We start from the raw sequence: 14,761 nt of genomic DNA, 5'->3' as shown, positions 1-14,761 counted from the left end.
AGGGACAGCAAGGCTGCGTTCGTGGCAAGCAATCCTGTGTGGTTTCCTCTGTGCGTGGCATACTTGTGTGTGTGGACGTGTCCGAAAGACAACTGGGCTCAGCAAGGTACTTCTCGCTCCACTGTCATCTTCTTCCCGTTACGTCCTTCCAGGGGCAGGGCATACCTGGAGGCACCTCGCTTTGGGAGTCAGGATCGAGAGTGGAGTTGTGTTTGCCGCAGCCGTCAAGAGGTCTCTGTTGTGCAAACAGGACGTGCTCCCCAGGCATCCTCCCCTCCTGCTCCAGAGTGGACCATTTGAGAGGAAGAGGGTGTCCCAGCCACACTCAGGTAGAAATGGGGAAAAGAAAAAGTGGGGCAGCGCTGCAGAAAGGAGCAGCGCCCCTCTCTGGGAGCACCTGCGTGAAGCCCCAGCTGGGCATGGCCAGCAGGGAAGAGAAGCAGGTGGGCAGCACTGGCAGCGGCGGCCAGCTGGGGGTTCTATGTGGCAGCAGATTCCCCTGTGCTGCCCCTCTCAGTTGGGCAGCATGGCGAGACAGGGCTGGGCAGCAGGGCCCACTTGGAGGAAGCCTCCCTAGCAAGCCAGAGCGAGAGCGCTGTGAGAAGCTGCCCAGCTACTCGCTGATACTTCTGTTCCTGCCTGAGTGGCTGCAGGGGGGGCAACTGAGCAGTGCTGCTCTTCTCCCAGTGCCGCCCAGCTGGCTGCCCACTCTTCTCCCAAAGAATATGCTTAGGGCACGGGGTGGGACACTTCCGACCGTTGTGCCAAACGGCAGCCGTCGGTGGTGCTTTCTGGTTAGCCGCTTGGTACCACGACAAGTTGTGTTTTCTGGTCTGGACAAGACAACTGGAAATCTCGGTATTGAGAACCCATAGAACAGACTGTTGTTTCTATTCAAATCCAAATGCACGACGCTGAAATACCACAGCAGGGTTTGGATGACATGGGAGACCAACAAAGGTTAAAAAAGCACCATTGATTTCAATGTCACATGAACTCAACTCAAGTTTCCCCACCTTCCACGCAACATCCTTTCAGCCATGTAATTGAGTCCAGCCAGTAATGCCTTGCTCACAGAATTCTCCTGCGATCGAAGCCAGCCGTATCTGTGCAGCCCTGCTCGGGGGCCTGATTCGTCATCACATGGGAGCCCTGTTAAGCTCCGGTCCCCTCACACCACCTCCAGTTTTGTCATCCCTGACACTATGGTAACCTTCTAAATTGGGGTGTCTTTTCCCTCTTGTGTGCTCTCCCTACATGATTTTAAAGCCTGATTAAACAAGTTCCTAAATCATAACAGGAAGCCTGCACGAGTTCTCTTCGGAACACACAGATGGCAATAAAGCCAGCAATAGATGATGGAGGGAGAGCAGCAAATGGAAAACAGTAGTGAAAAGAGTAACCATAATTCAAATAAAAATATAGTGCATTTCACTCCAGTGGGAAGTGTGTGATCAGGTCACTTTGGTGTTGTTCAGGTGCTGCTAAAGACTGGCAAATGTCATCAAGGTTGCTCTAGTTCTTGATTTTTAAACTGGACTTGAACTGGACAGCCCTTCAAATGGCACATGCCATTTTGTCCTCTGAAAGCCCTGCAAGCAGAGGACTATCTAGGGATGGGTAAGAAAATTGTTTTTTAAACCGATTTACCCAATCCACTCTTTACCCAAGTGTTTTAGTGAGCCAGGACAGATTTCTGTTCCAAAATGCACATATTTGCAAGCTTTCTGATGTGAATCGGGGGAAGCTGCATACCAAAATGGTACATATTACAAGAAAGTACATAAAACATACATATTTGAGAAAAATATGCATTTCAGCAGACTAGGCATTCAGGGGAAATTCCATACATTGAAAAACATGCACAAAATAACAGAAATGCATAGACTGCAAAACATGTGAGCAAAAATACAGATTTCAGTAGAGGTTTCTTTTTATTACGTGGGCATGGGACAGGCTGAGCTTGCCTGCAAAAAACAGACCAACCATCTTAGTGAGCCTTTGGTTGACAGATCTGCTCATTCCTGGGACTGCACTCTCTAAAGTATGGCTTATAACCACCCTGTCATTAATTCTGTCAAATTCTGATACAGAAAGCTGCCTGATTTACTGAGTCACACCATCCTGGTCATCTTGCTAGGTACTGGAAACGTAATGGCAGCAATCCAGGTTTCAGTCAGAATTCTGTCCATCAGTCAGAATTCTGTCCAAGCCTTACCTGGATCAAACCTGGGTGCTTTTTCCTGAGAAGCATGCGGTCTGCTACATTGAGCAATGGCTCTTCCCCTCACACCGGGACTTGATTACTCTGGCTTGATCCTGGTTGGTGCTATAATCATTCTGCACGTATCTTGCAAAACCAAGACCAAGAACTGTACTAGGAACATGGAAATGATTCCTCTGGCCACTGCCTGAGCAACCATTAACCAACAGAAAAAAAATGAAATTAAAGTGAGGGAATGGCTTTGCTCCAAAGGAGCCATGCCAGAATTACAAAACTGTACTATTAGTCAAGGCCATGGTTTTCCCAGTTGCAATGTATGGCTGTGAAATCTGGACCATATGGAAGGCTGAGCACCGAAGAATTGAGGCCTTTGAATTGTGGTGCTGGCGGAGACTCCTGCGAGCCCCTTGGACAGCAAGGTGATCAAACCGGTCAGTCCTCGAGGAGATCAACCCTGACTGCTCTTCAGAAGGCCAGATACTGAAGATGAAATGCAAATACTTTGGCCACCTAATGAGAAGGAAGGACTCCCTGGAGAAGAGCCTAATGCTGGGAACAATTGCCGGCCAAAGGAGAAGGGGATGGCAGGGAATGAGGTGGCTGGATGGAGTCACTGAAGCAGTTGGTGTGAGCTTGGGTGGACTCCGGGGGATGGTGGAGGACAGGAAGGCCTGGAGGAAGGTTGTCCATGGTGTTGCAATGGGTCGGACGCTTCTTCACAACTATCAGCAACAACAACTATTAGGGAAGATCACATCACTGGATTTCAGAATGCCAGCATCAGTTAGTTGTTAGAATATAACATATCCTAGGCATGGTTAGCATAATTATAAATCTGAATATGAATGAAAAATATACAGCTACTGATTTTCTTCATTTTCCAAATGGCATTAAAAGCCAGCTGGTATTGATAGGAAAGTATATGCCTAAATATTGGTCTTCACTCCCTCAGTTATGTTATGTTTAGGTGATATCAGCTCAAAATCCTTTCCCCTAGGCTTAAAGCATTAAAATAGCATTTATTAGTGAGGCACTGTAGCATATGCTATGGAGGTAAGTAGAATACCACAAAATCCACAAAAATGAAAAATTGGCTGACTATGTGTCCCAGACCGAATTATACAAATTTTTTCAAAGCAAGGTTCAGTCACACTGATCAAGGCCCACAAGCTAAACAAGAAGACACGGGGCCATGCCTGCTTCCTTGGAAGCAAACAAAGATGTCACAAGAGCAGCTAAAATATTTTTTGAAGGTTTTGGGAACAATGAAATGAAGAGGCCCTTTTCAGCCAGAGAAAACTGTGTTCATCATTTGCTTTAGTCTGGTGAAAATGTAATAGTCACTTACTCACTTAATCGGCACTTGTGCCTTTCTGGTTTTGTTTGTTTTTTAAGAGAGGGGAGACATCGTTTTGGCACAGTGGGTCAGCCTTCCCCATCCTGAGGTCCTCCAAATGTGTCAGACTACAACTCCTACCATCCCCAGATGATTTCTCATTGTTTATTTCACAACTCCAGGTGTCCATTCCCATTTTGATGCAATTAATTATTTTTGGTTGTTGTTGTTAGTCGCAAAGTCGTGTCCGACCCATCGCGACCCCATGGACAACATTCCTCCAGGCCTTCCTGTCCTCCACCATCTCCCGGAGTCCATTCAAGCTCACATCGACTGCCTCAGTGACTCCATCCAGCCCCCTCATCCTCTGCCGTCCCCTTCTTCTTTTGCCACCTATGTTCCCAGCATTAGGCTCTTCTCCAGGGAGTCCTTCCTTCTCATTAGGTGGCCATAGTATTTGAGTTTCATCTTCAGGATCTGGCCTTCTAAAGAGCAGTCAGGGTTGGTCTCCTCTAGGACTGACTGGTTTGATCACCTTGTGGTCCAAGGGACTCGCAGGAGTCTCCTCCAGCACCACAATTCAAAGGCCTCAATTCTTCGGCGCTCAGGCTTCCTTATGGTGCAGCTTTCACAGCCATACATTGCAACTGGGAAAACCATAGCCTAACATAACCATATACGCACTTTTATTGGCAGGGTGATGTCTCTGCTTTTTAATACTTTTGGTAAACTGACCATATTCAGTCAAATGGCGAAAGTCAAACTGGTGTCAGTTGGAGATACAATTTCACATGTATCTATTGTGATACTATTTCACATGGTGCATTAGCCAACTGGTGATTTTGATGGTACCTGGAGGCCTCTACTTACTTGAGAATATTCATTCCTAGAGATATATGGCAAATGAGTATGAAATCTGAATAAGCCAATTATGTAATATTATAGGACACAGGCAGACAGGCATCATTAAAGTTAAGGTTGTAGGGTGAGGTTAATACAGTGAAGATGAACATCATTCCTGGAACTGTGTAGATGTTACAGGGGATTTCTTTACATATAACCAGCAAATATTTTCAAGAAATTAAGTCTTTGTTTTGTACATTTTTCTGAGGTTCCTCTTCATCATGAATATCATTTCCAAGGATGCAAATTTCAGATAAAGCAGGTAGACTTGACTTTCCTGATCTTTTGTTATAACATTAGGCTTCTTTGCTAACCTGAGCTAAATGTTGTTCTTCTCTGCTCATATTAGTTTTTCCACCATGGTCATTTTGGGAACTTTTCACGTGTGTGTGTGTGTGTGTGTGTGTGTGTGTGTTTTCTTTCTCTACCACCCTCTATCTTCTATTACACAACCACAAGGTGGTACTACAGTATCGCACAATTGCTAAATACTTGGGCTTGTTTTAGTATCCTAGTATCATGCCTAATTATCCTCTTTCTAAAAAAACAAACCATGAATGCCTGAAAACCCCAAGAGAGGCTGGAAGGGCAGAAGGGCATGTAAAGCAAACTACCACAAGTCAACAGGCGCAAGCAAACCATAAATGCCCTGTGCACAGAAGCTCGTTGTGTGTTGCTTTGTTTAGCAAATTCTGCTGCAAGCACGGCCCTCACCTGTTCTGCTGATTCAGCCTCTGTCTCCAAGTGCCTCAGCAGCTGCCTGCCCTCTCCCTTCTCAGAAGGGGAAGGGACTTTGAGCAAGCCTAGCAGACTGGATTCAGCTGGAGATTCCATGTCCCTCTTCCAGCGGGGCTCTTCCCTCCTGTTCCTGCTGCTGCTGCTAATCATCCCATTTTCCTTCCTGTTGTGAGGAACCCAAGGCAGCTGACACAGCTCCATGTTATCTTCACAACAACATCATTGAGAGGCAGGTTGGGCTGCGAGTTTGGGACTGGCCCAGAGTCACCCAGTTAGCTTCAGGGCTGAGTGGGGACTAGAACCCGGATCCTCCGGGTCCCCAGCACAGCACTCTTACCACCATGCCACCCTGGCCCTCCTTTGCAGTCACACAGCACTTAGAGGAAGTGTGTTCTGGGAAGATGAGGAGGAGAGCCTTCTTAGTTGTGCCACCCCAACTGCAAAATACCCTCCTCACGGACGTATGACAAGTGTTGAAACTACAAGCTTATTTACTAACGTAACCGTTTCTTACGATAGCTGTTAAACTGGAATCAATAACCAGTCAGTTTTCTATAAGCAAAAGTAGGAGACATCACTTTTTGTTGTGTTATTTTCACAAAAGAGCATCCAGTCCCCACCCCACCATAGTAAAAAGTGGTCCAGTCCAGAAACTGCTTCTCTCCTCACCTCCTCTTGGGAACGAAGCCTAGGCCTGGGAAGAGTCTTCGGCCAGACTGCTCCAGGGCAGACTTTCCACAGTGAAAAGCCTTCCACTGTGCTCCTGAAGGTTATAAGGAAAAGGGGGGATGTGTGGGAAAGTACAGTTATGCTTTGTCAGGGAACCTTCGGCCAGTGTTCCCATAATATCTCGTGTACCGTCTGCAAAGGTACCTTCCCAAATATGCAGATGCACATCTGTTGCTCCCTTGTCCTGTCAGGGGAAGTGGATACCCCAGATGTAGTTATGTTTGGTATGATTTGAGGAATGTGCCTTCAGACCAGGCTGAAGGCAAAATCTGGGGCTAACTCAGGATGCAGCTGGAAGCTACGCATGGGTTGTATCTCACTCCAGGCACTCTTCATTTTGACAAACACCAGTGTAAACCTGGGCAGAAAAAGCAGACAAGTGCAGGTGTAACCCAAGCAGAACCAGACAGATCTCATTCTGTAAGGACTTGGGGAAGTTGAAGCCATCATCCCCATCACTTTTAATTTGTATGCCACTTTCCCACACAATGTGCCCAAAGCATCTCATAATGCATGAACAGAAGTACTAAAACTAGAATACCTCCATTGCAACAGTACATCGTTACCAGAACAACAGGATTGTTGAAATGCAGCAGATGTTGGATTCCATGTCCCATCATTGCGGCCTATGGTCTATGCTCGCTGGGGTGAATGTGAGTCAGAGGCAAGCACATCTTGGCAGTCACAGGTTTCCCACCCCGCTTCAAGAGGAGAAGGAAGGCAGAAGAAGCATCTCCCTGAAAAGCAAGCAGCAGAAAGATTTCATCCACCCACCCATGCAGTATGCCTGACAAATGCCAGTATTTATTTTTGAACAGTACAATTGTCTAATTAAAGCAACATGTTTTCGTGGCATTCCACATCACTTAAATTGGAAAAATCTGTATTTCAAATGTCTGTGGGGGATTTTTCAAACCCTAGCCCCCTCTAGATCCTCTGATCTTTATCTTAGCAGTTATGTTCCTTTTGCTTTAATGAGGTTGTCATTTAAAATATCACATGCTTTCATCATTTTAGTGGCACACAGAAAGCAAGCAGCTCGCCTTTTCTTAAGGCAATGGCTAGAAATGTGATTGGGCACTGGACACTCAGTAGCCACTCCCTTCACCTTGAACCTACAGCGCTTGGGGACTGCATTTTGTGGTAAACCCTATTTTGTGGGATGCCAGAAACCACCGCAAAATAGCAGCAGGAGACATCATGACTACAGATTCCTTTTGGTTTAAGATCTATTTTGTGGATTTTCTTTTTCCACCCTAACAAGCGAGGCCATCACTTGTCTTCAGTAAAGAGAGATGACACAGATCTAAGGATGAAATCCAAGGCATGTTTAGAGAGAGGGAAAGTCTCACAACTCCCAAGAGGCCCCAACCACACACACTTAGGCAGAAAAAGGTCTTACAGCTCCCAGGATGCCCCACCCAGGATTGTGCCTCAAGGGACCTTCATTTTACATAGAAGATGCTGTGTGTGCTGAGTTCAAAAAGATCACAGTACTAGGAATTGGCCTACTCTTCTAAAATGGCTCTGAGGAAGGTCATGGGGACTGTGCCTCTCCTTTTGCACTCTGGCAGCGGGTGGCCTGGGATGGGCGCTGATGGGAACAAGCAGGGCTACAGACAGGGGTACCAGGCCACGGTGCCATGCAACAACTGCGAGAATTGTTGGGCCAAATAATGCTTCTTGCTTGGGTAGTCTGGTCATGTAGCTCACCTCAATCAATGCAAGTCTCAACTGGAGCCTCTGTGCATGCGCCTACAAAGCAGATGGTCTGAGGGATCTGATTCATGGAATGCTGAAAGCACATTCTCAGAACCTCAAATAACATTCCAAGCCTGAGAAAGCCATTTCAGGGCAGCCAGGAATGGGATCAGACTCGTAGTGCAGTTGAAGAACACAGATGGACTAGATGAGTATACGGAATCAAGCAACGGCATGTGCTTGCAACTCTGGTAGCCCAGATGGCTCCGTCTGCACCCTCTAATACGAAAGCCCTGTACAGTAGGGTGCTTTGCCACACCAACTGGACTGAGCTTGAAGGGATAAACAAGATTCCCCCTGGTGCTCCTGCATCTTGTTCTCTGGGCACCATGCTCCTTCCCTGTGCCTCGTTTTCATATGCATGTGCTTCCTGCCTCTGTTTTGACCACCATCGCTGCATATTTATCCAAGCTTGCACTTGCACCAAAAGAAGACTGACTGGGAAAGCTTCCTCAAATTAGGGGAGGGAGTGGGGACAAGCACCACTGGGAGAAGTGGATGGTCCAGTGCTTTCTCAGACCTGCTTCTTAGTTGCCCAATGTGGCTAGAAACAACAGTTTTGCGTTCCAGCCATTATAGGAAACGGGAGGCTGAGAATGAAGACTTCACTATGTGAGGCTGTTAATCTCTTGCATCTACTTTCAGTTTTGTCACAAAACTGAGAGCTAAACACGACACGAGGAAGGTTTCCTTTGCTGCATTTCCGACCCCTAACCGGCACTATGGGAAACCAAAATAGCACTAGTACACAAGTGGAAACTGTGATTTCTTTCCTGTTCAGAAACAGTATTTCATTTCCCCACTCTAAAAATATCTCACTAAAAATGCTCTTTACAGACAGAAGTAAAACTGGAGAGTTATGATGTAAGCCTGTAATCAACCAGGAGTAGAGAATGACAGAGGCATAGTAAATGCCTCATGTAGAAAAATGTTCTGAAAGAGAGACTAGGGGGAGAGTTAGAGAGAATTCCCATCCCATCAATTTGCAGTTGTGCCAGTCTTTGAACTGGAGAGCTCCTTATTTACAGTACAAAAGCCAAGACTTAGTGGGAGGGCATAATCTGGCTGATACTTGCATGTCCAGGATTAGTAATACTGGACTCAGAGGCTCATCATTTCGCCTCAGATACAAGGTGTGTATTGCAGCCTCTCAGTTATTTTCCAGCTTGGATCTCAGTCTGGAGTGGAGAAAATTCCTCTCACATCAGTCTCCAGCCTGCTCATCTTCCTTCTTACCTATCCTCCAAATCTTACCCTCGTTCCCTTCAGCCTAATTGACCATGGTGACACAATGGGAGAAGGAGCAGAGAGGTCTTTATGGTGCTGGATGCATCACAAGTCAGTGCCCCAATTTGCAGCCAGAGCAGAAAAACGTTGTTTTCCAAGAGCTCCTGGCACTGCTTTATCCCACTGGAGAGCCGTATTTCGCAGGGACCATGCAGCATGCTCGGTGCTGCAAAAGAAAGAGAAAGAGGCCTGTCTCTCTTTCCTCCTGCATGCAGCTTTCGCATGCAAACACCGCGAACTGGTGATGTAGTTTAGGGGATGAAAAAATTAAGGGAATCAGTATGTGAAAGAAGGAACGGAACTGAATGGCATGGAAGGGAACAGAATGGGCTCACAGGAGTCTGACTGGGTAGGCCAACTTTCCTATTGACTCAAAAATAAGCTAAGCCATTTCTTGATTTAAGTTTTATATATATATTTGCTGGTGGGTGTTACAGGCTGGGATGACTTGGCATATTTCTGATTTCCAATTCTTACTTCTACTCCAACCCTGGAGTGGGACTCACCCATTCCCACGATACAGAACATACCCCGAATGCATCATAGCTTAAATCCCCCCTCAGCACCTCCACTTAAAGGACTCAAGGGGAAAAAACTCAACCTCCAGCTTTGCAAAATTGCTGCCACGTGGCATAGGCAGAGTGGGCCAGACAGCCCAGTGGCCTCTTAGGTCGGGCTCTGCCTCTTAGTCTGCGCTGGCACAGCTTGATGCTCTTCTATGGTTCTGGAAGTGCAGTGCTGCTTTCCACAGCAAGGGCACAGAGCGGAGGAGAGAGGTGCCTGCCCGACCTGTGGCAAACCCAGGTCAGGAAGCCACGGCAACTGACAGTTCCTGAACAAGTGTGGGCATCTTCGAGAGTTTTGGGATGCTCTTCTCTCATTCCCCCACTCACAGCTTTACCACAGAAAACACAGATGAAGCACAAGTGCCTTTGACACTGACTTAAACTGCAACAATTTTGAACATAAATTTACTATACATCAGGACCTCCGTATCCATGCGGATCAGTTCCAAGCCCCCAGTGGATTCCTGAAACTGTGGAGAATAGCAAATACTATACAATGTGCAATACAAAAGCTACCAGGCACCTGCTGGCAGTGGCGGCAAATGACCCGCCACAACATGTACTCAAACTGTCTACTCAAATTCAAATAAACTATATACAATTCCTTTTCCCAATTGCGTTCGCTCTTACCTCAGCACTTTAAGACTTTCTTTGACACTTTATAGCACTTTACAACTTCTCTTTTGGGCCAAGGTCAACCATGGTTAACTGAAAACATGGTAACTGAGCCAGCAGGTACAGGTGTCCTGCTGTAGTTCTTTCTTTCCTCACCTCAGGACTCCGTGTGTGTGTGTGTGTGTGTGTGTGTGTGTGTGTGTGTGTGTTGCACATTACATTGCATTTATCCATCTTCTGTGCATATTACATTTATATATTACATTTATCCATCTTCTGTGCATATTACATTTATACATTACATTTATACATCTTCTGTGCATACATCTCCTGGAGGCAGCTTACAAGCTTGCCTGCCTTTCCATGTTATCCTCAGAGCAACAACCCTGGGAGGTAGGCTAGGCAGAGAGGCAGTGACTGGCCCAAAGTCACCCAGTGAGCTCCACGGTGGAGTGGGGACTTGGACTGGGCTCTTGAGTTCCAGACCAGCACCCCCACTGCTACGTCACGCTAGCGCTCACATTTGTTCACTATTATTCACAGTTCATAGGCTGAAAAATGGAGCTGTGACAACGACAATGCATCTGTTACCATAAATTAGTATGGTCCTAAATTCAAATCCCTCACGCTTGAGATTGACCTAACTGGGGCAGCCCCTGAAAGATTATAATAGACTTCCCTGCTTTTTGTTTTTAAAATTGTTGAGACCATTCCCAAACTGAATGGCATAAGAGGCCCATATTTCATGCAGTTCCTGCTAAGAGAGAGAAAGAATGCTTTCCGTTAAAGTAAAATAATGGCTATAAATTGCTAAATTTAATATTATTAAATTAATATTTGAAGAAAAAAGGGAACACAAATAATATGATAATGTTTAAAGTAGTAGTGGTAATAGGCATACAAATGATTTGCATGTGGAACTGGGGATTTAACTCCGGGAGAGCTAGAGTGGAGCAGTTCTGACAGCTTTCTTTAAACTCTTGAACCAAATTCAGTGCTGGTGAACTCGAGGAAAACATCATTGGCTTTTTGTACCTAGCTTGCAAGGACAGCATTAGATGTGGATGCGTGGAATATATTGAAAGTGCACACATACGCTATATTGTACATTAGAAGTCATTTTATGAAGACTAGGGATACCGCTCTTTAAAGTCCAAATGCATCCCTGTGATAATCATATCACTGCTGCTTTCTTGCCACCTAATGCTGTTTCCATGATGAGATAATAACCATGAGCATTGTATAGGAATTTGAACACGGTTCCTTGCATCAGACTGGCCCTCTTTCTGCACAAAAGAAAGGTTCTGATTCTGTATTTGTTGTTTGTACAAATGAGGAAATACAGAATACGATGATGGTATAACAACAAATAACAAATGCAGTTGTACTCAACGTTACTAAAAGAAAGGGGTGGCACAATGCCCATTGTTTTTGGTGCCACCTGTTAATACAATGTCTAATTTGGCCTCAGCTGCTTCTTCTAGAACATCCCTTCATACTTTGTTCTATAAGCTGCTTGGCCGGTAAAGGCAAGTAAAAGCTCACAGTTATACCTCTTCCTGTTCGTTTCATACAAGACCGAAAGGCAGAACACTGGTGTGCTCTGCAGACTCAAAGAAGCAAGATGTGCAACCTTTATGTGATATTTTGGGACCAGTGGTGCCATGCCGTGTCGGGCCCCTGGACTGCTCTGCATGCTTGAGCCAGTGAGGCTGGGTGCTCAGTAAGGAGCAGAGCAGATTCACCCTCACCACCCAAGTGCCACCAAGCAGAGCATGTCACTTTCCCTCCGTAGGAATGAAGGACCTTATTTAAGGCTTAGTTACATTTCTGTACTACCCAGCAGCTAATGCACTCTGGGCCATTTACAAGAATTGAAACTACAAAACAAAACAATACAATAAGACATACGATAACGGGTTAAAACTATAAATGGTTTCTGCCTCCAGTGGTTTAAAACTATAAAACCAAAGTAAAACCAAACCCTGTGCAGTGTAGACATCTAAAAATAAACAGGTTGTAAAACACAAAAAAGGAAGGATTAGGATCTTTTTCTACATGAGGCATTTATTGTACTGTTGTCAATCCACACTCAAAATGGTTTAACAGCTCTTGGACAACATTGTGACCGTCCAGTTTCATTTTTGTTTTCAAACTCAGTTGTTTGTTTAAGAGCAGGGAAATACAGTATTATTTCTAACATTGAAACAAAATTCAATTTCCACTTGCGTATTCCTGCTATTCTGCTATACCACAGCACCACCTGGTGGTTATGTAGAAGAAAACATCTTGTGTAGTGCTTGGACCGCAAAACCAAAAGTAGATTTAGTAGATGAAAAGTCTTGTTAAGAAAATGCCTGGGTTTTGGAATTGAGAAGGATGGTGGCTTTGTGTGCTCATTCTCATGGACTGCTGGCTGGACTTCAGAAGAATCTGAACTGGAATGTAAGACAGAACAGGACGGAGCTAGAGCAGATGGGCTGTGCCAAGACACAGAGATGAAAGAAGCAGAGGCGCTTGTCCCGGGGCTAGACTCCCCAGGTGAGGAGGCAGCCCATGGGAATATTCAAGATATACAGCAGGCAGGAGAGGACCCCGAATATGGGAGTTTCTCCGCCAAAGGCCAGGCATCCCTGGCTCTTGGCCCCATGACTTGGCATCAACAGGGAGGGCAGCCCAACGTGAGGATCAGTGCCCGGGGAGGAGGCGTGCTTGCTTTCAGAAGCCTCCTGCTGAAGGATGGGGCCCAGGCACGTTCACAGGGGGAGTTTTTGGAGGTGAATACTAGATGGGCTTCGACAAACCGTTCTGTGCATGTTCAGAGATTCGTTCTGAGAGATCTGTACTTGGAAAAAATAAAGAAGGTTTGCAGCAAGGCAAACAGACTGTGGCTTTTGAATGCTGGAAGGAGGAACCTTCACACCCGACCTTGGAAGAATAAGAGTCTTCACATGTTGCTGAAAATACTGATGCCAGCCGAGCCTCCCAGGAAAGGGTTGTACCCAAGAAAAGAATGTTCTGCAGCAAGCAGCATGTGCGCGCATGTGTGTGAGTGTGCACATGGGGCGACCAGCGGGGAAGGGGAGGATATGCCAGTGGACTAGGCCCTCCTCATTTATTTTATAAATGAACACAATGATTGTGTATATGAACATATACTATTCCAAAATTGTAAGAAATACAAATAGGATAAGTGCCAGTATCATATGGTACCTCGATGCCCATCCAACAGGAGCATAACATTTTTAATACATTTTTATCCCATCCCAGATTTCTTCCAAAATGTTAAAGGCATTCCCCACCCGCATTTTTAATCCTTGGAGCAACCCTGTGAGGTGGGTTCGGCTGGGTGGCGCGGAAGCCTGTGCACAGTTACTCGACGAGCGTAGTGGCCAAGTGGGAATGTAAACCTGGGTCAGCCTGGCGCTAGTATGAAACTCTGCAATGATGCTCATTCCCTCTTCTGGCTTTTGCTTCTCTCTCTCATAGGCTGTTCTTTCAGCATTTGGATGATTGCATGATGCGCTGAAATGTTCCACGTTGTTATACACAGGTTTAATTGGTCCCTTAGTGGAATATCTCTGGCAGTGGAATCAGGCAGACAGAGCCCACTATCTGATGCACACACGAAGGAGGATTGCAACAACCCAGTGAGGTTGTTCAGGCTCAGAGAGAATGGCTGGCCGAGGGTCACCCAGGAAATGCACATGATGCACCTGAAAATGTATTCCGACCTCTGGTTTCTCTTTTCATACCAAAACCCTACATTAGTGTTCGTTATTGCACCCAGAGAGGGGAATTTTACCTTTAAGAAAAATAAAAATGTGAAGGGGTGTGAATAATTTTAAGAAGTTCTAGCAAGCGTGTGGGTAGACTTTGAAATGGATATTTTCCCCAACATATTCATGTTTTCCTCTGAAGATTAGTGAACATGATTGTTTTCCCAGATGTCTTCAAGGGAATTAGACTGAAATTCCTTTGATGGAACTGTCTTGGCTTTTATGAGTGCTTAAGACAAATAGTATTGATTCATTATGGATGGTAAAAAAAAAGGTCGGCAAAAATTTTGAGGTCAGTGTATTTTACTCCTACCTCCTTTATTATGTCCCATTCCCCTTTATTTGACCATAAGTTAAACATTAAAATTATTCTGATTAGAAACACTGGTTTCTAATTTTCAGGAAACATTTGTCTCCTGAAAAATAGAAATGCCTCTATTTATCTTACAAGCTTTTCCGTCTTGGGTTTCATTTGATTTATTGCATCATAGTCCTTCTTATGTCACTTGGCTTTGAACTGCTTTTAATGCTGGGTGGCTCCATGTGAATGGAGCATTATCTGCTTCCTTCTCAATCTTCCACATGCATACATGAGCATCGTTAAGTGTGGGGGGGAGGGGAGGGTGCCCACACTAACCCTGCCCCCACCCTTCACATGTGCCCTGGTCCCAAACCCCCATGCAATATTGGATGGCAAAGGCTTATGCAGGACAGGGGTATCCTGCCATTTGCTTGGTGAGTAGACCCTTCCGTGTGATTGACACTGAACGCTGAGGAACTAGACGTTCTAGACGGGCTCCACTAGAAGAATGAGGAGGAGGTC

Source organism: Varanus komodoensis, unplaced genomic scaffold (genome assembly GCF_004798865.1).
Source record: "Varanus komodoensis strain SLA01 unplaced genomic scaffold, ASM479886v1 scaffold10, whole genome shotgun sequence".
Classification (NCBI taxonomy): domain Eukaryota; kingdom Metazoa; phylum Chordata; class Lepidosauria; order Squamata; family Varanidae; genus Varanus; species Varanus komodoensis.
This window is presented reverse-complemented; position numbering follows the sequence as displayed.